The following is a 25,632-nucleotide window of genomic DNA, read 5'->3' as shown; positions in this document are numbered from 1 at the left end:
AGATTGCACTTGTGATGAAGTGGTAGTACGGACTGCGGCCTGCGGAACACGAGTGAAAAACCAAGGAAGCACTGTGATTTCGGGTACTCGTGCACTATCGTCAATGCAATGGCAGCAAGGAAAAACTTTCAAAAATTGCCGTGACCAGGATTCGAACCTGGGTTATTGCGGCCACAACGCAATGTCCTAACCACTAGACGATCACGGCCATGGCCACGGAGGCGCCCACGGAAGCAGCTGGCTGGAATGCAAGTGTCGATACACAGCAAAGCCTAGGCCAAGGTGTACGCCACAGCAGTGGCAGACACGATCTCCATCACATGCATGCGAGCAAATGAACGTGCCTGCGCTGTCAGTACACTAACTACAGTGGTTAGCTGCATCCACCTCCGTGGCAATGTGTTGCAGACCTCCAAGCCTCTTGACAACAGGTACCGGTATGTGGCTGGATAACAAGTGGATAGACGCCGCATCTCTCTCGCCGTCAGGTGTTGCAACGAATCATACTTAACGTGGCTTTGTGCACGCGTCAGCGTAGCGTCAGTCGAGCAAAGTCGAGACAAGTCGCATAAGAGGAGCAACAAAAACGCGCACTTCCGGTACCGGGAATCGAACCCGGGCCTCCTGGGTGAGAGCCAGGTATCCTAGCCACTAGACCACACCGGATAACGACGGCAGCGCTCCTCCAGCGAACGCAGCAGCAACCCACGGTTAATCGACGACAAGTGTAAAAAAATCCACTCTCGCGCGTTATAGAGCGGCGTGCTCCGGACGCATTTCGTGGAGACGAACGCCAGCAATGATGAGAGCAAAAGGCGCCTACAAATCCTGTCGTTGCACCACGCACTGTTCTACGACAATTCACGAAACAGACGCTCACGCCTTGTTGTGCCGTTTTCTTTGCGGGCAAAGAGTGCAGCTGTCTACGACACAGGCTACATTACACGTTTGGCACCTGTGGGTTTGGAACCCACGCCTCCGAAGAGACTGGTGCCTGATACCAGCGCCTGAGACCGCTCGGCCACGCTACCTACACAACACGCGCGTCACAAGAGCTGCGTCCTACCCCACGAGAACACACCGCATCGGCACAAAAATGAGACGTCAAAATTGGCAACGATGGGATTCGAACCCACGCCTCCGAAGAGACTGGTGCCTAAAACCAGCGCCTTAGACCGCTCGGCCACGTTACCGTTGCAGCAGCACCGGCAAAACGTTTCATTTGTAGTACAAAGGTCACTTCGAAATGGAAGTATCTTGGCAATCGCCGTGCCATGTCCACTGGAAGCATCTCTTTAGGCCGTCCACAACAAGAAAATGCCGTGCCCGCCGTATGGTAGCGACGCCACTTGTCTGTAGCTGTCGCAGTTAAGGAGACAGCATCAAGAGACGTTTTCGTGCCGTGACCATGTTTCGAAACCTGGGCTTTCCGTAACCACTAAAGTATCATAGCTGTACCTGTCAGGCGGAGCTAGAATGTTCCATGTAACAGACATATGTGAGCTCAAGAAGATTGCACTTGTGATGAAGTGGTAGTACGGACTGCGGCCTGCGGAACACGAGTGAAAAACCAAGGAAGCACTGTGATTTCGGGTACTCGTGCACTATCGTCAATGCAATGGCAGCAAGGAAAAACTTTCAAAAATTGCCGTGACCAGGATTCGAACCTGGGTTATTGCGGCCACAACGCAATGTCCTAACCACTAGACGATCACGGCCATGGCCACGGAGGCGCCCACGGAAGCAGCTGGCTGGAATGCAAGTGTCGATACACAGCAAAGCCTAGGCCAAGGTGTACGCCACAGCAGTGGCAGACACGATCTCCATCACATGCATGCGAGCAAATGAATGTGCCTGCGCTGTCAGTACACTAACTACAGTGGTTAGCTGCATCCACCTCCGTGGCAATGTGTTGCAGACCTCCAAGCCTCTTGACAACAGGTACCGGTATGTGGCTGGATAACAAGTGGATAGACGCCGCATCTCTCTCGCCGTCAGGTGTTGCAACGAATCATACTTAACGTGGCTTTGTGCACGCGTCAGCGTAGCGTCAGTCGAGCAAAGTCGAGACAAGTCGCATAAGAGGAGCAACAAAAACGCGCACTTCCGGTACCGGGAATCGAACCCGGGCCTCCTGGGTGAGAGCCAGGTATCCTAGCCACTAGACCACACTGGATAACGACGGCAGCGCTCCTCCAGCGAACGCAGCAGCAACCCACGGTTAATCGACGACAAGTGTAAAAAAATCCACTCTCGCGCGTTATAGAGCGGCGTGCTCCGGACGCATTTCGTGGAGACGAACGCCAGCAATGATGAGAGCAAAAGGCGCCTACAAATCCTGTCGTTGCACCACGCACTGTTCTACGACAATTCACGAAACAGACGCTCACGCCTTGTTGTGCCGTTTTCTTTGCGGGCAAAGAGTGCAGCTGTCTACGACACAGGCTACATTACACGTTTGGCACCTGTGGGTTTGGAACCCACGCCTCCGAAGAGACTGGTGCCTGATACCAGCGCCTGAGACCGCTCGGCCACGCTACCTACACAACACGCGCGTCACAAGAGCTGCGTCCTACCCCACGAGAACACACCGCATCGGCACAAAAATGAGACGTCAAAATTGGCAACGGTGGGATTCGAACCCACGCCTCCGAAGAGACTGGTGCCTAAAACCAGCGCCTTAGACCGCTCGGCCACGTTACCGTTGCAGCAGCACCGGCAAAACGTTTCATTTGTACTACAAAGGTCACTTCGAAATGGAAGTATCTTGGCAATCGCCGTGCCATGTCCACTGGAAGCATCTCTTTAGGCCGTCCACAACAAGAAAATGCCGTGCCCGCCGTATGGTAGCGACGCCACTTGTCTGTAGCTGTCGCAGTTAAGGAGACAGCATCAAGAGACGTTTTCGTGCCGTGACCATGTTTCGAAACCTGGGCTTTCCGTAACCACTAAAGTATCATAGCTGTACCTGTCAGGCGGAGCTAGAATGTTCCATGTAACAGACATATGTGAGCTCAAGAAGATTGCACTTGTGATGAAGTGGTAGTACGGACTGCGGCCTGCGGAACACGAGTGAAAAACCAAGGAAGCACTGTGATTTCGGGTACTCGTGCACTATCGTCAATGCAATGGCAGCAAGGAAAAACTTTCAAAAATTGCCGTGACCAGGATTCGAACCTGGGTTATTGCGGCCACAACGCAATGTCCTAACCACTAGACGATCACGGCCATGGCCACGGAGGCGCCCACGGAAGCAGCTGGCTGGAATGCAAGTGTCGATACACAGCAAAGCCTAGGCCAAGGTGTACGCCACAGCAGTGGCAGACACGATCTCCATCACATGCATGCGAGCAAATGAACGTGCCTGCGCTGTCAGTACACTAACTACAGTGGTTAGCTGCATCCACCTCCGTGGCAATGTGTTGCAGACCTCCAAGCCTCTTGACAACAGGTACCGGTATGTGGCTGGATAACAAGTGGATAGACGCCGCATCTCTCTCGCCGTCAGGTGTTGCAACGAATCATACTTAACGTGGCTTTGTGCACGCGTCAGCGTAGCGGCAGTCGAGCAAAGTCGAGAAAAGTCGCATAAGAGGAGCAACAAAAACGCGCACTTCCGGTACCGGGAATCGAACCCGGGCCTCCTGGGTGAGAGCCAGGTATCCTAGCCACTAGACCACACCGGATAACGTCGGCAGCGCTCCTCCAGCGAACGCAGCAGCAACCCACGGTTAATCGACGACAAGTGTAAAAAAATCCACTCTCGCGCGTTATAGAGCGGCGTGCTCCGGACGCATTTCGTGGAGACGAACGCCAGCAATGATGAGAGCAAAAGGCGCCTACAAATCCTGTCGTTGCACCACGCACTGTTCTACGACAATTCACGAAACAGACGCTCACGCCTTGTTGTGCCGTTTTCTTTGCGGGCAAAGAGTGCAGCTGTCTACGACACAGGCTACATTACACGTTTGGCACCTGTGGGTTTGGAACCCACGCCTCCGAAGAGACTGGTGCCTGATACCAGCGCCTGAGACCGCTCGGCCACGCTACCTACACAACACGCGCGTCACAAGAGCTGCGTCCTACCCCACGAGAACACACCGCATCGGCACAAAAATGAGACGTCAAAATTGGCAACGGTGGGATTCGAACCCACGCCTCCGAAGAGACTGGTGCCTAAAACCAGCGCCTTAGACCGCTCGGCCACGTTACCGTTGCAGCAGCACCGGCAAAACGTTTCATTTGTACTACAAAGGTCACTTCGAAATGGAAGTATCTTGGCAATCGCCGTGCCATGTCCACTGGAAGCATCTCTTTAGGCCGTCCACAACAAGAAAATGCCGTGCCCGCCGTATGGTAGCGACGCCACTTGTCTGTAGCTGTCGCAGTTAAGGAGACAGCATCAAGAGACGTTTTCGTGCCGTGACCATGTTTCGAAACCTGGGCTTTCCGTAACCACTAAAGTATCATAGCTGTACCTGTCAGGCGGAGCTAGAATGTTCCATGTAACAGACATATGTGAGCTCAAGAAGATTGCACTTGTGATGAAGTGGTAGTACGGACTGCGGCCTGCGGAACACGAGTGAAAAACCAAGGAAGCACTGTGATTTCGGGTACTCGTGCACTATCGTCAATGCAATGGCAGCAAGGAAAAACTTTCAAAAATTGCCGTGACCAGGATTCGAACCTGGGTTATTGCGGCCACAACGCAATGTCCTAACCACTAGACGATCACGGCCATGGCCACGGAGGCGCCCACGGAAGCAGCTGGCTGGAATGCAAGTGTCGATACACAGCAAAGCCTAGGCCAAGGTGTACGCCACAGCAGTGGCAGACACGATCTCCATCACATGCATGCGAGCAAATGAATGTGCCTGCGCTGTCAGTACACTAACTACAGTGGTTAGCTGCATCCACCTCCGTGGCAATGTGTTGCAGACCTCCAAGCCTCTTGACAACAGGTACCGGTATGTGGCTGGATAACAAGTGGATAGACGCCGCATCTCTCTCGCCGTCAGGTGTTGCAACGAATCATACTTAACGTGGCTTTGTGCACGCGTCAGCGTAGCGTCAGTCGAGCAAAGTCGAGACAAGTCGCATAAGAGGAGCAACAAAAACGCGCACTTCCGGTACCGGGAATCGAACCCGGGCCTCCTGGGTGAGAGCCAGGTATCCTAGCCACTAGACCACACTGGATAACGACGGCAGCGCTCCTCCAGCGAACGCAGCAGCAACCCACGGTTAATCGACGACAAGTGTAAAAAAATCCACTCTCGCGCGTTATAGAGCGGCGTGCTCCGGACGCATTTCGTGGAGACGAACGCCAGCAATGATGAGAGCAAAAGGCGCCTACAAATCCTGTCGTTGCACCACGCACTGTTCTACGACAATTCACGAAACAGACGCTCACGCCTTGTTGTGCCGTTTTCTTTGCGGGCAAAGAGTGCAGCTGTCTACGACACAGGCTACATTACACGTTTGGCACCTGTGGGTTTGGAACCCACGCCTCCGAAGAGACTGGTGCCTGATACCAGCGCCTGAGACCGCTCGGCCACGCTACCTACACAACACGCGCGTCACAAGAGCTGCGTCCTACCCCACGAGAACACACCGCATCGGCACAAAAATGAGACGTCAAAATTGGCAACGGTGGGATTCGAACCCACGCCTCCGAAGAGACTGGTGCCTAAAACCAGCGCCTTAGACCGCTCGGCCACGTTACCGTTGCAGCAGCACCGGCAAAACGTTTCATTTGTACTACAAAGGTCACTTCGAAATGGAAGTATCTTGGCAATCGCCGTGCCATGTCCACTGGAAGCATCTCTTTAGGCCGTCCACAACAAGAAAATGCCGTGCCCGCCGTATGGTAGCGACGCCACTTGTCTGTAGCTGTCGCAGTTAAGGAGACAGCATCAAGAGACGTTTTCGTGCCGTGACCATGTTTCGAAACCTGGGCTTTCCGTAACCACTAAAGTATCATAGCTGTACCTGTCAGGCGGAGCTAGAATGTTCCATGTAACAGACATATGTGAGCTCAAGAAGATTGCACTTGTGATGAAGTGGTAGTACGGACTGCGGCCTGCGGAACACGAGTGAAAAACCAAGGAAGCACTGTGATTTCGGGTACTCGTGCACTATCGTCAATGCAATGGCAGCAAGGAAAAACTTTCAAAAATTGCCGTGACCAGGATTCGAACCTGGGTTATTGCGGCCACAACGCAATGTCCTAACCACTAGACGATCACGGCCATGGCCACGGAGGCGCCCACGGAAGCAGCTGGCTGGAATGCAAGTGTCGATACACAGCAAAGCCTAGGCCAAGGTGTACGCCACAGCAGTGGCAGACACGATCTCCATCACATGCATGCGAGCAAATGAACGTGCCTGCGCTGTCAGTACACTAACTACAGTGGTTAGCTGCATCCACCTCCGTGGCAATGTGTTGCAGACCTCCAAGCCTCTTGACAACAGGTACCGGTATGTGGCTGGATAACAAGTGGATAGACGCCGCATCTCTCTCGCCGTCAGGTGTTGCAACGAATCATACTTAACGTGGCTTTGTGCACGCGTCAGCGTAGCGTCAGTCGAGCAAAGTCGAGACAAGTCGCATAAGAGGAGCAACAAAAACGCGCACTTCCGGTACCGGGAATCGAACCCGGGCCTCCTGGGTGAGAGCCAGGTATCCTAGCCACTAGACCACACTGGATAACGACGGCAGCGCTCCTCCAGCGAACGCAGCAGCAACCCACGGTTAATCGACGACAAGTGTAAAAAAATCCACTCTCGCGCGTTATAGAGCGGCGTGCTCCGGACGCATTTCGTGGAGACGAACGCCAGCAATGATGAGAGCAAAAGGCGCCTACAAATCCTGTCGTTGCACCACGCACTGTTCTACGACAATTCACGAAACAGACGCTCACGCCTTGTTGTGCCGTTTTCTTTGCGGGCAAAGAGTGCAGCTGTCTACGACACAGGCTACATTACACGTTTGGCACCTGTGGGTTTGGAACCCACGCCTCCGAAGAGACTGGTGCCTGATACCAGCGCCTGAGACCGCTCGGCCACGCTACCTACACAACACGCGCGTCACAAGAGCTGCGTCCTACCCCACGAGAACACACCGCATCGGCACAAAAATGAGACGTCAAAATTGGCAACGGTGGGATTCGAACCCACGCCTCCGAAGAGACTGGTGCCTAAAACCAGCGCCTTAGACCGCTCGGCCACGTTACCGTTGCAGCAGCACCGGCAAAACGTTTCATTTGTACTACAAAGGTCACTTCGAAATGGAAGTATCTTGGCAATCGCCGTGCCATGTCCACTGGAAGCATCTCTTTAGGCCGTCCACAACAAGAAAATGCCGTGCCCGCCGTATGGTAGCGACGCCACTTGTCTGTAGCTGTCGCAGTTAAGGAGACAGCATCAAGAGACGTTTTCGTGCCGTGACCATGTTTCGAAACCTGGGCTTTCCGTAACCACTAAAGTATCATAGCTGTACCTGTCAGGCGGAGCTAGAATGTTCCATGTAACAGACATATGTGAGCTCAAGAAGATTGCACTTGTGATGAAGTGGTAGTACGGACTGCGGCCTGCGGAACACGAGTGAAAAACCAAGGAAGCACTGTGATTTCGGGTACTCGTGCACTATCGTCAATGCAATGGCAGCAAGGAAAAACTTTCAAAAATTGCCGTGACCAGGATTCGAACCTGGGTTATTGCGGCCACAACGCAATGTCCTAACCACTAGACGATCACGGCCATGGCCACGGAGGCGCCCACGGAAGCAGCTGGCTGGAATGCAAGTGTCGATACACAGCAAAGCCTAGGCCAAGGTGTACGCCACAGCAGTGGCAGACACGATCTCCATCACATGCATGCGAGCAAATGAACGTGCCTGCGCTGTCAGTACACTAACTACAGTGGTTAGCTGCATCCACCTCCGTGGCAATGTGTTGCAGACCTCCAAGCCTCTTGACAACAGGTACCGGTATGTGGCTGGATAACAAGTGGATAGACGCCGCATCTCTCTCGCCGTCAGGTGTTGCAACGAATCATACTTAACGTGGCTTTGTGCACGCGTCAGCGTAGCGGCAGTCGAGCAAAGTCGAGAAAAGTCGCATAAGAGGAGCAACAAAAACGCGCACTTCCGGTACCGGGAATCGAACCCGGGCCTCCTGGGTGAGAGCCAGGTATCCTAGCCACTAGACCACACCGGATAACGTCGGCAGCGCTCCTCCAGCGAACGCAGCAGCAACCCACGGTTAATCGACGACAAGTGTAAAAAAATCCACTCTCGCGCGTTATAGAGCGGCGTGCTCCGGACGCATTTCGTGGAGACGAACGCCAGCAATGATGAGAGCAAAAGGCGCCTACAAATCCTGTCGTTGCACCACGCACTGTTCTACGACAATTCACGAAACAGACGCTCACGCCTTGTTGTGCCGTTTTCTTTGCGGGCAAAGAGTGCAGCTGTCTACGACACAGGCTACATTACACGTTTGGCACCTGTGGGTTTGGAACCCACGCCTCCGAAGAGACTGGTGCCTGATACCAGCGCCTGAGACCGCTCGGCCACGCTACCTACACAACACGCGCGTCACAAGAGCTGCGTCCTACCCCACGAGAACACACCGCATCGGCACAAAAATGAGACGTCAAAATTGGCAACGGTGGGATTCGAACCCACGCCTCCGAAGAGACTGGTGCCTAAAACCAGCGCCTTAGACCGCTCGGCCACGTTACCGTTGCAGCAGCACCGGCAAAACGTTTCATTTGTACTACAAAGGTCACTTCGAAATGGAAGTATCTTGGCAATCGCCGTGCCATGTCCACTGGAAGCATCTCTTTAGGCCGTCCACAACAAGAAAATGCCGTGCCCGCCGTATGGTAGCGACGCCACTTGTCTGTAGCTGTCGCAGTTAAGGAGACAGCATCAAGAGACGTTTTCGTGCCGTGACCATGTTTCGAAACCTGGGCTTTCCGTAACCACTAAAGTATCATAGCTGTACCTGTCAGGCGGAGCTAGAATGTTCCATGTAACAGACATATGTGAGCTCAAGAAGATTGCACTTGTGATGAAGTGGTAGTACGGACTGCGGCCTGCGGAACACGAGTGAAAAACCAAGGAAGCACTGTGATTTCGGGTACTCGTGCACTATCGTCAATGCAATGGCAGCAAGGAAAAACTTTCAAAAATTGCCGTGACCAGGATTCGAACCTGGGTTATTGCGGCCACAACGCAATGTCCTAACCACTAGACGATCACGGCCATGGCCACGGAGGCGCCCACGGAAGCAGCTGGCTGGAATGCAAGTGTCGATACACAGCAAAGCCTAGGCCAAGGTGTACGCCACAGCAGTGGCAGACACGATCTCCATCACATGCATGCGAGCAAATGAATGTGCCTGCGCTGTCAGTACACTAACTACAGTGGTTAGCTGCATCCACCTCCGTGGCAATGTGTTGCAGACCTCCAAGCCTCTTGACAACAGGTACCGGTATGTGGCTGGATAACAAGTGGATAGACGCCGCATCTCTCTCGCCGTCAGGTGTTGCAACGAATCATACTTAACGTGGCTTTGTGCACGCGTCAGCGTAGCGTCAGTCGAGCAAAGTCGAGACAAGTCGCATAAGAGGAGCAACAAAAACGCGCACTTCCGGTACCGGGAATCGAACCCGGGCCTCCTGGGTGAGAGCCAGGTATCCTAGCCACTAGACCACACCGGATAACGACGGCAGCGCTCCTCCAGCGAACGAAGCAGCAACCCACGGTTAATCGACGACAAGTGTAAAAAAATCCACTCTCGCGCGTTATAGAGCGGCGTGCTCCGGACGCATTTCGTGGAGACGAACGCCAGCAATGATGAGAGCAAAAGGCGCCTACAAATCCTGTCGTTGCACCACGCACTGTTCTACGACAATTCACGAAACAGACGCTCACGCCTTGTTGTGCCGTTTTCTTTGCGGGCAAAGAGTGCAGCTGTCTACGACACAGGCTACATTACACGTTTGGCACCTGTGGGTTTGGAACCCACGCCTCCGAAGAGACTGGTGCCTGATACCAGCGCCTGAGACCGCTCGGCCACGCTACCTACACAACACGCGCGTCACAAGAGCTGCGTCCTACCCCACGAGAACACACCGCATCGGCACAAAAATGAGACGTCAAAATTGGCAACGGTGGGATTCGAACCCACGCCTCCGAAGAGACTGGTGCCTAAAACCAGCGCCTTAGACCGCTCGGCCACGTTACCGTTGCAGCAGCACCGGCAAAACGTTTCATTTGTACTACAAAGGTCACTTCGAAATGGAAGTATCTTGGCAATCGCCGTGCCATGTCCACTGGAAGCATCTCTTTAGGCCGTCCACAACAAGAAAATGCCGTGCCCGCCGTATGGTAGCGACGCCACTTGTCTGTAGCTGTCGCAGTTAAGGAGACAGCATCAAGAGACGTTTTCGTGCCGTGACCATGTTTCGAAACCTGGGCTTTCCGTAACCACTAAAGTATCATAGCTGTACCTGTCAGGCGGAGCTAGAATGTTCCATGTAACAGACATATGTGAGCTCAAGAAGATTGCACTTGTGATGAAGTGGTAGTACGGACTGCGGCCTGCGGAACACGAGTGAAAAACCAAGGAAGCACTGTGATTTCGGGTACTCGTGCACTATCGTCAATGCAATGGCAGCAAGGAAAAACTTTCAAAAATTGCCGTGACCAGGATTCGAACCTGGGTTATTGCGGCCACAACGCAATGTCCTAACCACTAGACGATCACGGCCATGGCCACGGAGGCGCCCACGGAAGCAGCTGGCTGGAATGCAAGTGTCGATACACAGCAAAGCCTAGGCCAAGGTGTACGCCACAGCAGTGGCAGACACGATCTCCATCACATGCATGCGAGCAAATGAACGTGCCTGCGCTGTCAGTACACTAACTACAGTGGTTAGCTGCATCCACCTCCGTGGCAATGTGTTGCAGACCTCCAAGCCTCTTGACAACAGGTACCGGTATGTGGCTGGATAACAAGTGGATAGACGCCGCATCTCTCTCGCCGTCAGGTGTTGCAACGAATCATACTTAACGTGGCTTTGTGCACGCGTCAGCGTAGCGTCAGTCGAGCAAAGTCGAGACAAGTCGCATAAGAGGAGCAACAAAAACGCGCACTTCCGGTACCGGGAATCGAACCCGGGCCTCCTGGGTGAGAGCCAGGTATCCTAGCCACTAGACCACACCGGATAACGACGGCAGCGCTCCTCCAGCGAACGCAGCAGCAACCCACGGTTAATCGACGACAAGTGTAAAAAAATCCACTCTCGCGCGTTATAGAGCGGCGTGCTCCGGACGCATTTCGTGGAGACGAACGCCAGCAATGATGAGAGCAAAAGGCGCCTACAAATCCTGTCGTTGCACCACGCACTGTTCTACGACAATTCACGAAACAGACGCTCACGCCTTGTTGTGCCGTTTTCTTTGCGGGCAAAGAGTGCAGCTGTCTACGACACAGGCTACATTACACGTTTGGCACCTGTGGGTTTGGAACCCACGCCTCCGAAGAGACTGGTGCCTGATACCAGCGCCTGAGACCGCTCGGCCACGCTACCTACACAACACGCGCGTCACAAGAGCTGCGTCCTACCCCACGAGAACACACCGCATCGGCACAAAAATGAGACGTCAAAATTGGCAACGGTGGGATTCGAACCCACGCCTCCGAAGAGACTGGTGCCTAAAACCAGCGCCTTAGACCGCTCGGCCACGTTACCGTTGCAGCAGCACCGGCAAAACGTTTCATTTGTACTACAAAGGTCACTTCGAAATGGAAGTATCTTGGCAATCGCCGTGCCATGTCCACTGGAAGCATCTCTTTAGGCCGTCCACAACAAGAAAATGCCGTGCCCGCCGTATGGTAGCGACGCCACTTGTCTGTAGCTGTCGCAGTTAAGGAGACAGCATCAAGAGACGTTTTCGTGCCGTGACCATGTTTCGAAACCTGGGCTTTCCGTAACCACTAAAGTATCATAGCTGTACCTGTCAGGCGGAGCTAGAATGTTCCATGTAACAGACATATGTGAGCTCAAGAAGATTGCACTTGTGATGAAGTGGTAGTACGGACTGCGGCCTGCGGAACACGAGTGAAAAACCAAGGAAGCACTGTGATTTCGGGTACTCGTGCACTATCGTCAATGCAATGGCAGCAAGGAAAAACTTTCAAAAATTGCCGTGACCAGGATTCGAACCTGGGTTATTGCGGCCACAACGCAATGTCCTAACCACTAGACGATCACGGCCATGGCCACGGAGGCGCCCACGGAAGCAGCTGGCTGGAATGCAAGTGTCGATACACAGCAAAGCCTAGGCCAAGGTGTACGCCACAGCAGTGGCAGACACGATCTCCATCACATGCATGCGAGCAAATGAACGTGCCTGCGCTGTCAGTACACTAACTACAGTGGTTAGCTGCATCCACCTCCGTGGCAATGTGTTGCAGACCTCCAAGCCTCTTGACAACAGGTACCGGTATGTGGCTGGATAACAAGTGGATAGACGCCGCATCTCTCTCGCCGTCAGGTGTTGCAACGAATCATACTTAACGTGGCTTTGTGCACGCGTCAGCGTAGCGTCAGTCGAGCAAAGTCGAGACAAGTCGCATAAGAGGAGCAACAAAAACGCGCACTTCCGGTACCGGGAATCGAACCCGGGCCTCCTGGGTGAGAGCCAGGTATCCTAGCCACTAGACCACACCGGATAACGACGGCAGCGCTCCTCCAGCGAACGCAGCAGCAACCCACGGTTAATCGACGACAAGTGTAAAAAAATCCACTCTCGCGCGTTATAGAGCGGCGTGCTCCGGACGCATTTCGTGGAGACGAACGCCAGCAATGATGAGAGCAAAAGGCGCCTACAAATCCTGTCGTTGCACCACGCACTGTTCTACGACAATTCACGAAACAGACGCTCACGCCTTGTTGTGCCGTTTTCTTTGCGGGCAAAGAGTGCAGCTGTCTACGACACAGGCTACATTACACGTTTGGCACCTGTGGGTTTGGAACCCACGCCTCCGAAGAGACTGGTGCCTGATACCAGCGCCTGAGACCGCTCGGCCACGCTACCTACACAACACGCGCGTCACAAGAGCTGCGTCCTACCCCACGAGAACACACCGCATCGGCACAAAAATGAGACGTCAAAATTGGCAACGGTGGGATTCGAACCCACGCCTCCGAAGAGACTGGTGCCTAAAACCAGCGCCTTAGACCGCTCGGCCACGTTACCGTTGCAGCAGCACCGGCAAAACGTTTCATTTGTACTACAAAGGTCACTTCGAAATGGAAGTATCTTGGCAATCGCCGTGCCATGTCCACTGGAAGCATCTCTTTAGGCCGTCCACAACAAGAAAATGCCGTGCCCGCCGTATGGTAGCGACGCCACTTGTCTGTAGCTGTCGCAGTTAAGGAGACAGCATCAAGAGACGTTTTCGTGCCGTGACCATGTTTCGAAACCTGGGCTTTCCGTAACCACTAAAGTATCATAGCTGTACCTGTCAGGCGGAGCTAGAATGTTCCATGTAACAGACATATGTGAGCTCAAGAAGATTGCACTTGTGATGAAGTGGTAGTACGGACTGCGGCCTGCGGAACACGAGTGAAAAACCAAGGAAGCACTGTGATTTCGGGTACTCGTGCACTATCGTCAATGCAATGGCAGCAAGGAAAAACTTTCAAAAATTGCCGTGACCAGGATTCGAACCTGGGTTATTGCGGCCACAACGCAATGTCCTAACCACTAGACGATCACGGCCATGGCCACGGAGGCGCCCACGGAAGCAGCTGGCTGGAATGCAAGTGTCGATACACAGCAAAGCCTAGGCCAAGGTGTACGCCACAGCAGTGGCAGACACGATCTCCATCACATGCATGCGAGCAAATGAACGTGCCTGCGCTGTCAGTACACTAACTACAGTGGTTAGCTGCATCCACCTCCGTGGCAATGTGTTGCAGACCTCCAAGCCTCTTGACAACAGGTACCGGTATGTGGCTGGATAACAAGTGGATAGACGCCGCATCTCTCTCGCCGTCAGGTGTTGCAACGAATCATACTTAACGTGGCTTTGTGCACGCGTCAGCGTAGCGTCAGTCGAGCAAAGTCGAGACAAGTCGCATAAGAGGAGCAACAAAAACGCGCACTTCCGGTACCGGGAATCGAACCCGGGCCTCCTGGGTGAGAGCCAGGTATCCTAGCCACTAGACCACACCGGATAACGACGGCAGCGCTCCTCCAGCGAACGCAGCAGCAACCCACGGTTAATCGACGACAAGTGTAAAAAAATCCACTCTCGCGCGTTATAGAGCGGCGTGCTCCGGACGCATTTCGTGGAGACGAACGCCAGCAATGATGAGAGCAAAAGGCGCCTACAAATCCTGTCGTTGCACCACGCACTGTTCTACGACAATTCACGAAACAGACGCTCACGCCTTGTTGTGCCGTTTTCTTTGCGGGCAAAGAGTGCAGCTGTCTACGACACAGGCTACATTACACGTTTGGCACCTGTGGGTTTGGAACCCACGCCTCCGAAGAGACTGGTGCCTGATACCAGCGCCTGAGACCGCTCGGCCACGCTACCTACACAACACGCGCGTCACAAGAGCTGCGTCCTACCCCACGAGAACACACCGCATCGGCACAAAAATGAGACGTCAAAATTGGCAACGGTGGGATTCGAACCCACGCCTCCGAAGAGACTGGTGCCTAAAACCAGCGCCTTAGACCGCTCGGCCACGTTACCGTTGCAGCAGCACCGGCAAAACGTTTCATTTGTACTACAAAGGTCACTTCGAAATGGAAGTATCTTGGCAATCGCCGTGCCATGTCCACTGGAAGCATCTCTTTAGGCCGTCCACAACAAGAAAATGCCGTGCCCGCCGTATGGTAGCGACGCCACTTGTCTGTAGCTGTCGCAGTTAAGGAGACAGCATCAAGAGACGTTTTCGTGCCGTGACCATGTTTCGAAACCTGGGCTTTCCGTAACCACTAAAGTATCATAGCTGTACCTGTCAGGCGGAGCTAGAATGTTCCATGTAACAGACATATGTGAGCTCAAGAAGATTGCACTTGTGATGAAGTGGTAGTACGGACTGCGGCCTGCGGAACACGAGTGAAAAACCAAGGAAGCACTGTGATTTCGGGTACTCGTGCACTATCGTCAATGCAATGGCAGCAAGGAAAAACTTTCAAAAATTGCCGTGACCAGGATTCGAACCTGGGTTATTGCGGCCACAACGCAATGTCCTAACCACTAGACGATCACGGCCATGGCCACGGAGGCGCCCACGGAAGCAGCTGGCTGGAATGCAAGTGTCGATACACAGCAAAGCCTAGGCCAAGGTGTACGCCACAGCAGTGGCAGACACGATCTCCATCACATGCATGCGAGCAAATGAACGTGCCTGCGCTGTCAGTACACTAACTACAGTGGTTAGCTGCATCCACCTCCGTGGCAATGTGTTGCAGACCTCCAAGCCTCTTGACAACAGGTACCGGTATGTGGCTGGATAACAAGTGGATAGACGCCGCATCTCTCTCGCCGTCAGGTGTTGCAACGAATCATACTTAACGTGGCTTTGTGCACGCGTCAGCGTAGCGTCAGTCGAGCAAAGTCGAGACAAGTCGCATAAGAGGAGCAACAAAAACGCGCACTTCCGGTACCGGGAATCGAACCCGGGCCTCCTGGGTGAGAGCCAGGTATCCTAGCCACTAGACCACACCGGATAACGACGGCAGCGCTCCTCCAGCGAACGCAGCAGCAACCCACGGTTAATCGACGACAAGTGTAAAAAAATCCACTCTCGCGCGTTATAGAGCGGCGTGCTCCGGACGCATTTCGTGGAGACGAACGCCAGCAATGATGAGAGCAAAAGGCGCCTACAAATCCTGTCGTTGCACCACGCACTGTTCTACGACAATTCACGAAACAGACGCTCACGCCTTGTTGTGCCGTTTTCTTTGCGGGCAAAGAGTGCAGCTGTCTACGACACAGGCTACATTACACGTTTGGCACCTGTGGGTTTGGAACCCACGCCTCCGAAGAGACTGGTGCCTGATACCAGCGCCTGAGACCGCTCGGCCACGCTACCTACACAACACGCGCGTCACAAGAGCTGCGTCCTACCCCACGAGAACACACCGCATCGGCACAAAAATGAGACGTCAAAATTGGCAACGGTGGGATTCGAACCCACGCCTCCGAAGAGACTGGTGCCTAAAACCAGCGCCTTAGACCGCTCGGCCACGTTACCGTTGCAGCAGCACCGGCAAAACGTTTCATTTGTACTACAAAGGTCACTTCGAAATGGAAGTATCTTGGCAATCGCCGTGCCATGTCCACTGGAAGCATCTCTTTAGGCCGTCCACAACAAGAAAATGCCGTGCCCGCCGTATGGTAGCGACGCCACTTGTCTGTAGCTGTCGCAGTTAAGGAGACAGCATCAAGAGACGTTTTCGTGCCGTGACCATGTTTCGAAACCTGGGCTTTCCGTAACCACTAAAGTATCATAGCTGTACCTGTCAGGCGGAGCTAGAATGTTCCATGTAACAGACATATGTGAGCTCAAGAAGATTGCACTTGTGATGAAGTGGTAGTACGGACTGCGGCCTGCGGAACACGAGTGAAAAACCAAGGAAGCACTGTGATTTCGGGTACTCGTGCACTATCGTCAATGCAATGGCAGCAAGGAAAAACTTTCAAAAATTGCCGTGACCAGGATTCGAACCTGGGTTATTGCGGCCACAACGCAATGTCCTAACCACTAGACGATCACGGCCATGGCCACGGAGGCGCCCACGGAAGCAGCTGGCTGGAATGCAAGTGTCGATACACAGCAAAGCCTAGGCCAAGGTGTACGCCACAGCAGTGGCAGACACGATCTCCATCACATGCATGCGAGCAAATGAACGTGCCTGCGCTGTCAGTACACTAACTACAGTGGTTAGCTGCATCCACCTCCGTGGCAATGTGTTGCAGACCTCCAAGCCTCTTGACAACAGGTACCGGTATGTGGCTGGATAACAAGTGGATAGACGCCGCATCACTCTCGCCGTCAGGTGTTGCAACGAATCATACTTAACGTGGCTTTGTGCACGCGTCAGCGTAGCGTCAGTCGAGCAAAGTCGAGACAAGTCGCATAAGAGGAGCAACAAAAACGCGCACTTCCGGTACCGGGAATCGAACCCGGGCCTCCTGGGTGAGAGCCAGGTATCCTAGCCACTAGACCACACCGGATAACGACGGCAGCGCTCCTCCAGCGAACGCAGCAGCAACCCACGGTTAATCGACGACAAGTGTAAAAAAATCCACTCTCGCGCGTTATAGAGCGGCGTGCTCCGGACGCATTTCGTGGAGACGAACGCCAGCAATGATGAGAGCAAAAGGCGCCTACAAATCCTGTCGTTGCACCACGCACTGTTCTACGACAATTCACGAAACAGACGCTCACGCCTTGTTGTGCCGTTTTCTTTGCGGGCAAAGAGTGCAGCTGTCTACGACACAGGCTACATTACACGTTTGGCACCTGTGGGTTTGGAACCCACGCCTCCGAAGAGACTGGTGCCTGATACCAGCGCCTGAGACCGCTCGGCCACGCTACCTACACAACACGCGCGTCACAAGAGCTGCGTCCTACCCCACGAGAACACACCGCATCGGCACAAAAATGAGACGTCAAAATTGGCAACGGTGGGATTCGAACCCACGCCTCCGAAGAGACTGGTGCCTAAAACCAGCGCCTTAGACCGCTCGGCCACGTTACCGTTGCAGCAGCACCGGCAAAACGTTTCATTTGTACTACAAAGGTCACTTCGAAATGGAAGTATCTTGGCAATCGCCGTGCCATGTCCACTGGAAGCATCTCTTTAGGCCGTCCACAACAAGAAAATGCCGTGCCCGCCGTATGGTAGCGACGCCACTTGTCTGTAGCTGTCGCAGTTAAGGAGACAGCATCAAGAGACGTTTTCGTGCCGTGACCATGTTTCGAAACCTGGGCTTTCCGTAACCACTAAAGTATCATAGCTGTACCTGTCAGGCGGAGCTAGAATGTTCCATGTAACAGACATATGTGAGCTCAAGAAGATTGCACTTGTGATGAAGTGGTAGTACGGACTGCGGCCTGCGGAACACGAGTGAAAAACCAAGGAAGCACTGTGATTTCGGGTACTCGTGCACTATCGTCAATGCAATGGCAGCAAGGAAAAACTTTCAAAAATTGCCGTGACCAGGATTCGAACCTGGGTTATTGCGGCCACAACGCAATGTCCTAACCACTAGACGATCACGGCCATGGCCACGGAGGCGCCCACGGAAGCAGCTGGCTGGAATGCAAGTGTCGATACACAGCAAAGCCTAGGCCAAGGTGTACGCCACAGCAGTGGCAGACACGATCTCCATCACATGCATGCGAGCAAATGAACGTGCCTGCGCTGTCAGTACACTAACTACAGTGGTTAGCTGCATCCACCTCCGTGGCAATGTGTTGCAGACCTCCAAGCCTCTTGACAACAGGTACCGGTATGTGGCTGGATAACAAGTGGATAGACGCCGCATCTCTCTCGCCGTCAGGTGTTGCAACGAATCATACTTAACGTGGCTTTGTGCACGCGTCAGCGTAGCGTCAGTCGAGCAAAGTCGAGACAAGTCGCATAAGAGGAGCAACAAAAACGCGCACTTCCGGTACCGGGAATCGAACCCGGGCCTCCTGGGTGAGAGCCAGGTATCCTAGCCACTAGACCACACCGGATAACGACGGCAGCGCTCCTCCAGCGAACGCAGCAGCAACCCACGGTTAATCGACGACAAGTGTAAAAAAATCCACTCTCGCGCGTTATAGAGCGGCGTGCTCCGGACGCATTTCGTGGAGACGAACGCCAGCAATGATGAGAGCAAAAGGCGCCTACAAATCCTGTCGTTGCACCACGCACTGTTCTACGACAATTCACGAAACAGACGCTCACGCCTTGTTGTGCCGTTTTCTTTGCGGGCAAAGAGTGCAGCTGTCTACGACACAGGCTACATTACACGTTTGGCACCTGTGGGTTTGGAACCCACGCCTCCGAAGAGACTGGTGCCTGATACCAGCGCCTGAGACCGCTCGGCCACGCTACCTACACAACACGCGCGTCACAAGAGCTGCGTCCTACCCCACGAGAACACACCGCATCGGCACAAAAATGAGACGTCAAAATTGGCAACGGTGGGATTCGAACCCACGCCTCCGAAGAGACTGGTGCCTAAAACCAGCGCCTTAGACCGCTCGGCCACGTTACCGTTGCAGCAGCACCGGCAAAACGTTTCATTTGTACTACAAAGGTCACTTCGAAATGGAAGTATCTTGGCAATCGCCGTGCCATGTCCACTGGAAGCATCTCTTTAGGCCGTCCACAACAAGAAAATGCCGTGCCCGCCGTATGGTAGCGACGCCACTTGTCTGTAGCTGTCGCAGTTAAGGAGACAGCATCAAGAGACGTTTTCGTGCCGTGACCATGTTTCGAAACCTGGGCTTTCCGTAACCACTAAAGTATCATAGCTGTACCTGTCAGGCGGAGCTAGAATGTTCCATGTAACAGACATATGTGAGCTCAAGAAGATTGCACTTGTGATGAAGTGGTAGTACGGACTGCGGCCTGCGGAACACGAGTGAAAAACCAAGGAAGCACTGTGATTTCGGGTACTCGTGCACTATCGTCAATGCAATGGCAGCAAGGAAAAACTTTCAAAAATTGCCGTGACCAGGATTCGAACCTGGGTTATTGCGGCCACAACGCAATGTCCTAACCACTAGACGATCACGGCCATGGCCACGGAGGCGCCCACGGAAGCAGCTGGCTGGAATGCAAGTGTCGATACACAGCAAAGCCTAGGCCAAGGTGTACGCCACAGCAGTGGCAGACACGATCTCCATCACATGCATGCGAGCAAATGAACGTGCCTGCGCTGTCAGTACACTAACTACAGTGGTTAGCTGCATCCACCTCCGTGGCAATGTGTTGCAGACCTCCAAGCCTCTTGACAACAGGTACCGGTATGTGGCTGGATAACAAGTGGATAGACGCCGCATCTCTCTCGCCGTCAGGTGTTGCAACGAATCATACTTAACGTGGCTTTGTGCACGCGTCAGCGTAGCGTCAGTCGAGCAAAGTCGAGACAAGTCGCATAAGAGGAGCAACAAAAACGCGCACTTCCGGTACCGGGAATCGAACCCGGGCCTCCTGGGTGAGAGCCAGGTATCCTAGCCACTAGACCACACCGGATAACGACGGCAGCGCTCCTCCAGCGAACGCAGCAGCAACCCACGGTTAATCGACGACAAGTGTAAAAAAATCCACTCTCGCGCGTTATAGAGCGGCGTGCTCCGGACGCATTTCGTGGAGACGAACGCCAGCAATGATGAGAGCAAAAGGCGCCTACAAATCCTGTCGTTGCACCACGCACTGTTCTACGACAATTCACGAAACAGACGCTCACGCCTTGTTGTGCCGTTTTCTTTGCGGGCAAAGAGTGCAGCTGTCTACGACACAGGCTACATTACACGTTTGGCACCTGTGGGTTTGGAACCCACGCCTCCGAAGAGACTGGTGCCTGATACCAGCGCCTGAGACCGCTCGGCCACGCTACCTACACAACACGCGCGTCACAAGAGCTGCGTCCTACCCCACGAGAACACACCGCATCGGCACAAAAATGAGACGTCAAAATTGGCAACTTTTTTTTTTTTTTTTTTTTTTTTTTTTTTTTTTTTTTTTTTTTTTTTAGGGCCTCCCAACTCCCCTTATAGCCCGTCCTTGCGCTCTCCAATTACGCCTTCTTCGGCGAGCTTCTTTAGCTATAAATAAAAATACGCTGCTTCTTCCAAACTTATAAGACGAATTTAACTCTTCATGTAGTCTGAAAAGAGGAAACTTCTCGGTTCATGTTCCGTGGCCGTCGACGTCCTGTGTAAGACGTGCACCTTCCAGTTGAAGTGATGAAAGCGGAGACCCTGAAGTCCTTCGTGGAAAATTTCTTGTGTTCATTGACCGCAAACGAAGCATCGAAGAAAAATAAAATCCTCTTGAAGTGAAAGCTCATGAATAGGACGACTGCGAATCAGTCGCTTTGCGCCTACACTTCATAAATTAATAATTAGAAAATAAAAGTATGACAGCGTATCAGGCGCATCGCACCGAAAATCGATAAAATAAAGAATTTAGTTTGAAAAAAAAAGGGAATAAGAAGCAAATACTGCCTGAGTAGTCCTCTCAGCCATAGGGGCGGTACACCCTTCACGCGTTCCATGATATTATGTTCCAAAGCTTCGTGGCGGCCAGTAAATATTTTTAATGGTAAGGTATCGACGCACATTATCAAAGGAATAAGTACACTCCCGACATTTACAAAACTGTCTGTCGTCTAAGGAGAAGGAAAACACAATTCTCCCCGACGTGTTAAAAATAAATTGAAATTAAGTAAAAGTCCTGCTTTAATGAAACGAAAATAACTCCGTGGCAGCTTCGTGCGCAACGCATTCGTGATGGGACGCCGATGACGCAGGAATCAGACGTTGGAAGAAAAAGAGAATGAGAAAACATAAAAAAAAAACACTAAACGACAGCGAACACAGAACACACACGAACACAGGATAGTACATTGGGAACATTCGTCGTAATTTCCACATGGCTGTTCTTGTACAATAGGCACTCTTCCTGTAGCATTCAATTTGCAAGGACCATGACTTCGCACTCAAAAACAGTTCAGTGCACTGAGGGAAATAAAGATTGCAGCAGTGAAGTCCGTATTATAGCAGTCTGTCGTGGGCAAATGCGAGTGCAATTTGCAGGAAATTGGCAAAGAGTTTAGGATAATCGTTCCTGGTTTTAGTAAGGTCATGTTGCGTAGCCAAATAAACCAAAAAGGCATAGTCACCCGGAAGTCTTAAATGCAGGATGGCGAACACAGTGTGAGCCACGATCCATGCGGTAGCGGCACGCTTCGCAGGCGGATACGGATTAAAGTCTGGGAGCAAAGCCGTGTCCGCAGAAAAACTGGCAGCGCTGGTCCGGTTAATAAGTGCGAGCATCCTGGCGGCAAGGTTCCAGATCGACAATGACCTCAGGCACACGAAACGATGTTCTAACGTGTCGTCTTGTCGACAGTCTTCACACAAGCTCGACGGAGATAAATGGATGCGGCGCAGCTTTTCGTTGGTGGGGATAATTCTGTTAACCACTTGGTACCAAAAGCTGCTGACTTCCGCTGACAAGTAAGGAGCGTGAACGTGAGCCCACGCCGTCCTCCACGCAGACCGCGGGTAGCGCGCCTCCATCTTATTGCCGACTGGCCGTCCTCTTAGTCCCTGGTAGACACCTTTCACAGTCCGCGTTCGATGGTCGAGTACGTCGGCGGCGAGATAACTTTTCTGAATGTAATATTCTCGAACATACCGCAGCTGAAACGGTATTGTAGTCGGGTCGAGAGGGGCCACGTCAGACAGAGGACGATGAATATTGAACAAGACAGCCGTTGGGCCGGACGGATCCTGTTCAATGGTGACGCTCGTCCGATGAACGAGCAACGCCGCGGCTTTCGTTGCGAAATGAATAAGGCCGAGTCCTCCCTGTTCGCGCGGCAAAGTACATGTGTCGTAAGCCACCTTGAAAATATGTCCCCGCCACAACAGCCAATAGACTGCCTGTGTTATGGCTCTGCCCAAATTTTTGGGTACCTGAAATAACTGTGCGAGGTACCAAGCTTTGCTGAGCAAGAAAACATTTATTAAAAGCACCCGCTGTGTTAATGCGAGGGTGCGAGTCGCGCACAGGCTAGCCATAGCTCGTATGCCATTTAAGACAATGCGCCAGTTGTAAGACGCAGTCTGTAGCAGATTGGGTTGAAAACGAACACCCAAAATTTTGTGTTCCCGTTTCACTGTAAACCACGGGCGTTTGAAGCCCCGCGTCGCCGCATGAACGGGCAGAAAAACCGTCTTTCGGGTATTGATGCTCGCACCGGATGCACGTTCATACTGGGTGAGAACTGCGCGTATTGTGTCGAAGTCTGTGGCCGAGGACACAAAGAGGCCAAGGTCATCGGCGTAAGCGCGACAAACGTGCTTCTCATCCCCAATCCGTATTCCCCTGCAAGCACTGTGCAAATTACGCAACAAAGGATCTATGGAAATTGCGTAAAGTGCCATTGACAGAGGGCACCCTTGTTTGACAGAACAGCGGAGTGGCACAGGTTCCGACAAAAATCCATTGATGCTAATCCGTGAGGTGGAATTATTGAAAAGGTTAAAAATCATAGTGATAAACTGTACACCGAAACCAAATTTCTGTAGCACTCGCCGGAGATATAGGTGGCTAACTCTGTCAAATGCCATTGCGAAATCGATGGATAAAATGCCAAAAGAAATTCTATTCGTCGAAGCATAGGCAATGGCATCTCGGTACGTCGAGACAGCACCATAGATAGTGCGTTTCGGCACTGCACAGTACTGAAAGGGACTAATCAGTTTTTTCATGACCTGTTTCAAGCGAGAGGAGACACATTTGGTAAAGAGTTTATAATCGCCATTAAGAAGGGTGATCGGTCGAAGATTGCACAGCTTCCTTGTGACTGTAACCTTTGGAGCCAATACCACAATACCCTCCAGGAAGGACGCGGGGACGTCCACGCCATTTAAAATTTCATTAAAAACATCAGTCAGGGCCGAGCCAAACAAGTGCCAAAAGTGTAGATAAAATTCCGGTGGCAAGCCATCTGCACCCGGGGATTTATTAGGGGAACATAGTTTTAAGACATCACGCACTTCTTCTACGGTAAATTGTTCAGTGAGGCGACGGCGGTCCCTTACTGATAAGACGTATGGAACGTCGTGGAGAAGCTCGGAAATGGCAGCAGCATCCGTGCGCTTCTCACTGAAAATTTCGACAAAGTGACGGCGGGTCTCGGCAAGAATTGCCGCCTGACTGTAAAGACGCGCACCGTCAGCTGATTCCAGCTCCGTGACGTAACGTCGCGTAGCGCGCCGGCGTTCGCGCAGCTGGTGAAAGACGGAGGGTGCTTCATCGACAAGCTTCCCGGGGGCCCGACTCCGTACGACAGATCCGCGCAACGAGTCCCTTTTCAAGTTAAGTAGACGGTGTTTTATTTGCCGAATTGTCGCCATCCGAAGAGCGGGATTATCAGTGTGCAAGTGGATGGCATCATTTAAACAGCTCTCATAAAAGTGCAATGTACATCGTTCCCAATGAGCAACATTCTGACTAAACTCCAGGATGGTCTTGCGTAAAGCAGGCTTAACAGATTCTACCCACCAAGACAAAGTGGAGGCATATAGGCCGCGATATTTCAGCACCCTCTGCCACACACGCACGATAACCGGCGCAAATTGTGGGTGTGAAATATGTCTCACATTAAACTTCCATAACCGACTTGCGCGGGGTTTAATCGCCAACATAGAATGAAATCTGCAGACATACGCGCAATGATCGGAAAAAATCACGGGGTGAACAGAGGACTCCGTGAGACAGTGCTGTTTCTCCCGAGAAACATAAATTCTGTCAAGCCGACTCCTACCCGTGGGGTAAAAGAAAGTAAATCCCACGTCCCGTGGGTGTAAAAAACACCAAGAGTCAATTAAATTCATCTCCGTAATGAGCGTCTGCAATTCAAGGCACTTATACGGTCGCGGCTCCTGATCTCTATCATCCAGCACACAATTAAAATCGCCGCCCATGACTACAGGCAGATGGGGGCCCTGTAAAAGGTGACAAACGTCACTACTATAAAAAACGCGGCGAAGCGGCTGCCCGTCGGCTCCAGAAGGGGCGTACACGTTAATGTATCGTACGTTGTTAATCGTGCAAGCTATACCACGACCATTCGGAATTGTAGCAACATTACTAAAATCATGATCAACCCGAATTAAAATGGCAGTACCACAATTACACTCGACATCAAAGTTCAAGAGGACTTGATAGCCCGGAATTGAGTGAATTAGGTCAGTCACAACCTCCTGCAAAAACACTACGTCAGCAGCAATGTTATTTAAAAAACCCACAAAACTTGCAAACTTTACATATGACTCTAATTTATTAAGATTTATAGTAGCAACGACAGATGGTGAGCGTACTACCATAGACTACAGGAAAAAAAAACACACACACAAATTTAAAGAAACTAGACAACGGGAGTGGACCCACCCTCCTCCTCCATATCGTCTGCCCAGTCAGAACGTGCAGACGGTGCAGCCGAAGTAGGCGGTTCTTGTGTGGGAGGTGCAGACGCCGTATCCTGTGAAGAGGGGCGCGTGCGCCGCTGGGGGGTGTCTTCCGCCTTACGCTTAACCGAAAGTTGTGCCGGGTTCGTTGCCTGAGACGTCGTAGTGTCCATCGCTAACGTTGCATCAGAGTGGTGCAACATTTCTTTTAACTGCCGGACAACCTCTTCCCGCCTGTCTTCCGACACACTTGTCGTAGGCGCTGGCTGACTGCTCGCCACAGGACGCTGTGGACGACGTCCTGCCGCGACCGACGGCCGAGATTCGACTACGGGGCGGGGCAAGGGCTTGTGCGCCGGCTTTTGCACAGATTTTGGCTTTTGTTTT

General features: G+C 52.6%; 41 non-coding genes across 41 annotated transcripts; all 41 read right to left on the bottom strand.

Moving 5' to 3' along the window:
- Positions 1–136: 136 nt before the first annotated feature.
- Trnah-gug (transfer RNA histidin (anticodon GUG)) lies at positions 137–208 on the bottom strand. The gene has a single exon. It is a non-coding gene; the product is annotated as a tRNA-His (tRNA).
- A 386-nt stretch (positions 209–594) lies between these two features.
- Trnae-cuc (transfer RNA glutamic acid (anticodon CUC)) lies at positions 595–666 on the bottom strand. The gene has a single exon. It is a non-coding gene; the product is annotated as a tRNA-Glu (tRNA).
- Positions 667–1,111: 445 nt separating this feature from the next.
- Positions 1,112–1,193, bottom strand: Trnal-uag (transfer RNA leucine (anticodon UAG)). The gene has a single exon. It is a non-coding gene; the product is annotated as a tRNA-Leu (tRNA).
- Positions 1,194–1,646: 453 nt separating this feature from the next.
- On the bottom strand, positions 1,647–1,718 carry Trnah-gug (transfer RNA histidin (anticodon GUG)). Its single transcript has one exon. It is a non-coding gene; the product is annotated as a tRNA-His (tRNA).
- A 386-nt stretch (positions 1,719–2,104) lies between these two features.
- On the bottom strand, positions 2,105–2,176 carry Trnae-cuc (transfer RNA glutamic acid (anticodon CUC)). The gene has a single exon. It is a non-coding gene; the product is annotated as a tRNA-Glu (tRNA).
- A 445-nt stretch (positions 2,177–2,621) lies between these two features.
- On the bottom strand, positions 2,622–2,703 carry Trnal-uag (transfer RNA leucine (anticodon UAG)). Its single transcript has one exon. It is a non-coding gene; the product is annotated as a tRNA-Leu (tRNA).
- A 453-nt stretch (positions 2,704–3,156) lies between these two features.
- Positions 3,157–3,228, bottom strand: Trnah-gug (transfer RNA histidin (anticodon GUG)). The gene has a single exon. It is a non-coding gene; the product is annotated as a tRNA-His (tRNA).
- A 386-nt stretch (positions 3,229–3,614) lies between these two features.
- Positions 3,615–3,686, bottom strand: Trnae-cuc (transfer RNA glutamic acid (anticodon CUC)). Its single transcript has one exon. It is a non-coding gene; the product is annotated as a tRNA-Glu (tRNA).
- Positions 3,687–4,131: 445 nt separating this feature from the next.
- On the bottom strand, positions 4,132–4,213 carry Trnal-uag (transfer RNA leucine (anticodon UAG)). The gene has a single exon. It is a non-coding gene; the product is annotated as a tRNA-Leu (tRNA).
- A 453-nt stretch (positions 4,214–4,666) lies between these two features.
- Trnah-gug (transfer RNA histidin (anticodon GUG)) lies at positions 4,667–4,738 on the bottom strand. Its single transcript has one exon. It is a non-coding gene; the product is annotated as a tRNA-His (tRNA).
- Positions 4,739–5,124: 386 nt separating this feature from the next.
- Trnae-cuc (transfer RNA glutamic acid (anticodon CUC)) lies at positions 5,125–5,196 on the bottom strand. Its single transcript has one exon. It is a non-coding gene; the product is annotated as a tRNA-Glu (tRNA).
- A 445-nt stretch (positions 5,197–5,641) lies between these two features.
- Trnal-uag (transfer RNA leucine (anticodon UAG)) lies at positions 5,642–5,723 on the bottom strand. Its single transcript has one exon. It is a non-coding gene; the product is annotated as a tRNA-Leu (tRNA).
- Positions 5,724–6,176: 453 nt separating this feature from the next.
- On the bottom strand, positions 6,177–6,248 carry Trnah-gug (transfer RNA histidin (anticodon GUG)). The gene has a single exon. It is a non-coding gene; the product is annotated as a tRNA-His (tRNA).
- A 386-nt stretch (positions 6,249–6,634) lies between these two features.
- On the bottom strand, positions 6,635–6,706 carry Trnae-cuc (transfer RNA glutamic acid (anticodon CUC)). The gene has a single exon. It is a non-coding gene; the product is annotated as a tRNA-Glu (tRNA).
- A 445-nt stretch (positions 6,707–7,151) lies between these two features.
- Trnal-uag (transfer RNA leucine (anticodon UAG)) lies at positions 7,152–7,233 on the bottom strand. Its single transcript has one exon. It is a non-coding gene; the product is annotated as a tRNA-Leu (tRNA).
- Positions 7,234–7,686: 453 nt separating this feature from the next.
- On the bottom strand, positions 7,687–7,758 carry Trnah-gug (transfer RNA histidin (anticodon GUG)). Its single transcript has one exon. It is a non-coding gene; the product is annotated as a tRNA-His (tRNA).
- A 386-nt stretch (positions 7,759–8,144) lies between these two features.
- On the bottom strand, positions 8,145–8,216 carry Trnae-cuc (transfer RNA glutamic acid (anticodon CUC)). The gene has a single exon. It is a non-coding gene; the product is annotated as a tRNA-Glu (tRNA).
- A 445-nt stretch (positions 8,217–8,661) lies between these two features.
- On the bottom strand, positions 8,662–8,743 carry Trnal-uag (transfer RNA leucine (anticodon UAG)). Its single transcript has one exon. It is a non-coding gene; the product is annotated as a tRNA-Leu (tRNA).
- A 453-nt stretch (positions 8,744–9,196) lies between these two features.
- Positions 9,197–9,268, bottom strand: Trnah-gug (transfer RNA histidin (anticodon GUG)). Its single transcript has one exon. It is a non-coding gene; the product is annotated as a tRNA-His (tRNA).
- A 386-nt stretch (positions 9,269–9,654) lies between these two features.
- Trnae-cuc (transfer RNA glutamic acid (anticodon CUC)) lies at positions 9,655–9,726 on the bottom strand. The gene has a single exon. It is a non-coding gene; the product is annotated as a tRNA-Glu (tRNA).
- Positions 9,727–10,171: 445 nt separating this feature from the next.
- Positions 10,172–10,253, bottom strand: Trnal-uag (transfer RNA leucine (anticodon UAG)). The gene has a single exon. It is a non-coding gene; the product is annotated as a tRNA-Leu (tRNA).
- Positions 10,254–10,706: 453 nt separating this feature from the next.
- Trnah-gug (transfer RNA histidin (anticodon GUG)) lies at positions 10,707–10,778 on the bottom strand. The gene has a single exon. It is a non-coding gene; the product is annotated as a tRNA-His (tRNA).
- A 386-nt stretch (positions 10,779–11,164) lies between these two features.
- On the bottom strand, positions 11,165–11,236 carry Trnae-cuc (transfer RNA glutamic acid (anticodon CUC)). Its single transcript has one exon. It is a non-coding gene; the product is annotated as a tRNA-Glu (tRNA).
- Positions 11,237–11,681: 445 nt separating this feature from the next.
- Trnal-uag (transfer RNA leucine (anticodon UAG)) lies at positions 11,682–11,763 on the bottom strand. The gene has a single exon. It is a non-coding gene; the product is annotated as a tRNA-Leu (tRNA).
- Positions 11,764–12,216: 453 nt separating this feature from the next.
- On the bottom strand, positions 12,217–12,288 carry Trnah-gug (transfer RNA histidin (anticodon GUG)). The gene has a single exon. It is a non-coding gene; the product is annotated as a tRNA-His (tRNA).
- Positions 12,289–12,674: 386 nt separating this feature from the next.
- Trnae-cuc (transfer RNA glutamic acid (anticodon CUC)) lies at positions 12,675–12,746 on the bottom strand. Its single transcript has one exon. It is a non-coding gene; the product is annotated as a tRNA-Glu (tRNA).
- Positions 12,747–13,191: 445 nt separating this feature from the next.
- Positions 13,192–13,273, bottom strand: Trnal-uag (transfer RNA leucine (anticodon UAG)). The gene has a single exon. It is a non-coding gene; the product is annotated as a tRNA-Leu (tRNA).
- A 453-nt stretch (positions 13,274–13,726) lies between these two features.
- Trnah-gug (transfer RNA histidin (anticodon GUG)) lies at positions 13,727–13,798 on the bottom strand. The gene has a single exon. It is a non-coding gene; the product is annotated as a tRNA-His (tRNA).
- Positions 13,799–14,184: 386 nt separating this feature from the next.
- Positions 14,185–14,256, bottom strand: Trnae-cuc (transfer RNA glutamic acid (anticodon CUC)). Its single transcript has one exon. It is a non-coding gene; the product is annotated as a tRNA-Glu (tRNA).
- A 445-nt stretch (positions 14,257–14,701) lies between these two features.
- On the bottom strand, positions 14,702–14,783 carry Trnal-uag (transfer RNA leucine (anticodon UAG)). Its single transcript has one exon. It is a non-coding gene; the product is annotated as a tRNA-Leu (tRNA).
- A 453-nt stretch (positions 14,784–15,236) lies between these two features.
- On the bottom strand, positions 15,237–15,308 carry Trnah-gug (transfer RNA histidin (anticodon GUG)). Its single transcript has one exon. It is a non-coding gene; the product is annotated as a tRNA-His (tRNA).
- A 386-nt stretch (positions 15,309–15,694) lies between these two features.
- Trnae-cuc (transfer RNA glutamic acid (anticodon CUC)) lies at positions 15,695–15,766 on the bottom strand. The gene has a single exon. It is a non-coding gene; the product is annotated as a tRNA-Glu (tRNA).
- Positions 15,767–16,211: 445 nt separating this feature from the next.
- Positions 16,212–16,293, bottom strand: Trnal-uag (transfer RNA leucine (anticodon UAG)). Its single transcript has one exon. It is a non-coding gene; the product is annotated as a tRNA-Leu (tRNA).
- Positions 16,294–16,746: 453 nt separating this feature from the next.
- Positions 16,747–16,818, bottom strand: Trnah-gug (transfer RNA histidin (anticodon GUG)). Its single transcript has one exon. It is a non-coding gene; the product is annotated as a tRNA-His (tRNA).
- Positions 16,819–17,204: 386 nt separating this feature from the next.
- Trnae-cuc (transfer RNA glutamic acid (anticodon CUC)) lies at positions 17,205–17,276 on the bottom strand. Its single transcript has one exon. It is a non-coding gene; the product is annotated as a tRNA-Glu (tRNA).
- Positions 17,277–17,721: 445 nt separating this feature from the next.
- Trnal-uag (transfer RNA leucine (anticodon UAG)) lies at positions 17,722–17,803 on the bottom strand. Its single transcript has one exon. It is a non-coding gene; the product is annotated as a tRNA-Leu (tRNA).
- A 453-nt stretch (positions 17,804–18,256) lies between these two features.
- Trnah-gug (transfer RNA histidin (anticodon GUG)) lies at positions 18,257–18,328 on the bottom strand. Its single transcript has one exon. It is a non-coding gene; the product is annotated as a tRNA-His (tRNA).
- Positions 18,329–18,714: 386 nt separating this feature from the next.
- Trnae-cuc (transfer RNA glutamic acid (anticodon CUC)) lies at positions 18,715–18,786 on the bottom strand. Its single transcript has one exon. It is a non-coding gene; the product is annotated as a tRNA-Glu (tRNA).
- A 445-nt stretch (positions 18,787–19,231) lies between these two features.
- Positions 19,232–19,313, bottom strand: Trnal-uag (transfer RNA leucine (anticodon UAG)). Its single transcript has one exon. It is a non-coding gene; the product is annotated as a tRNA-Leu (tRNA).
- Positions 19,314–19,766: 453 nt separating this feature from the next.
- Trnah-gug (transfer RNA histidin (anticodon GUG)) lies at positions 19,767–19,838 on the bottom strand. The gene has a single exon. It is a non-coding gene; the product is annotated as a tRNA-His (tRNA).
- Positions 19,839–20,224: 386 nt separating this feature from the next.
- On the bottom strand, positions 20,225–20,296 carry Trnae-cuc (transfer RNA glutamic acid (anticodon CUC)). The gene has a single exon. It is a non-coding gene; the product is annotated as a tRNA-Glu (tRNA).
- Positions 20,297–25,632: the final 5,336 nt, after the last annotated feature.

The sequence above is a fragment of the Schistocerca gregaria genome, chromosome 1 (genome assembly GCF_023897955.1).
Source record: "Schistocerca gregaria isolate iqSchGreg1 chromosome 1, iqSchGreg1.2, whole genome shotgun sequence".
NCBI lineage: Eukaryota > Metazoa > Arthropoda > Insecta > Orthoptera > Acrididae > Schistocerca > Schistocerca gregaria.
Note: the sequence above shows the minus strand (reverse complement) of the source record. Positions and strands in the feature narration are given on the sequence as shown.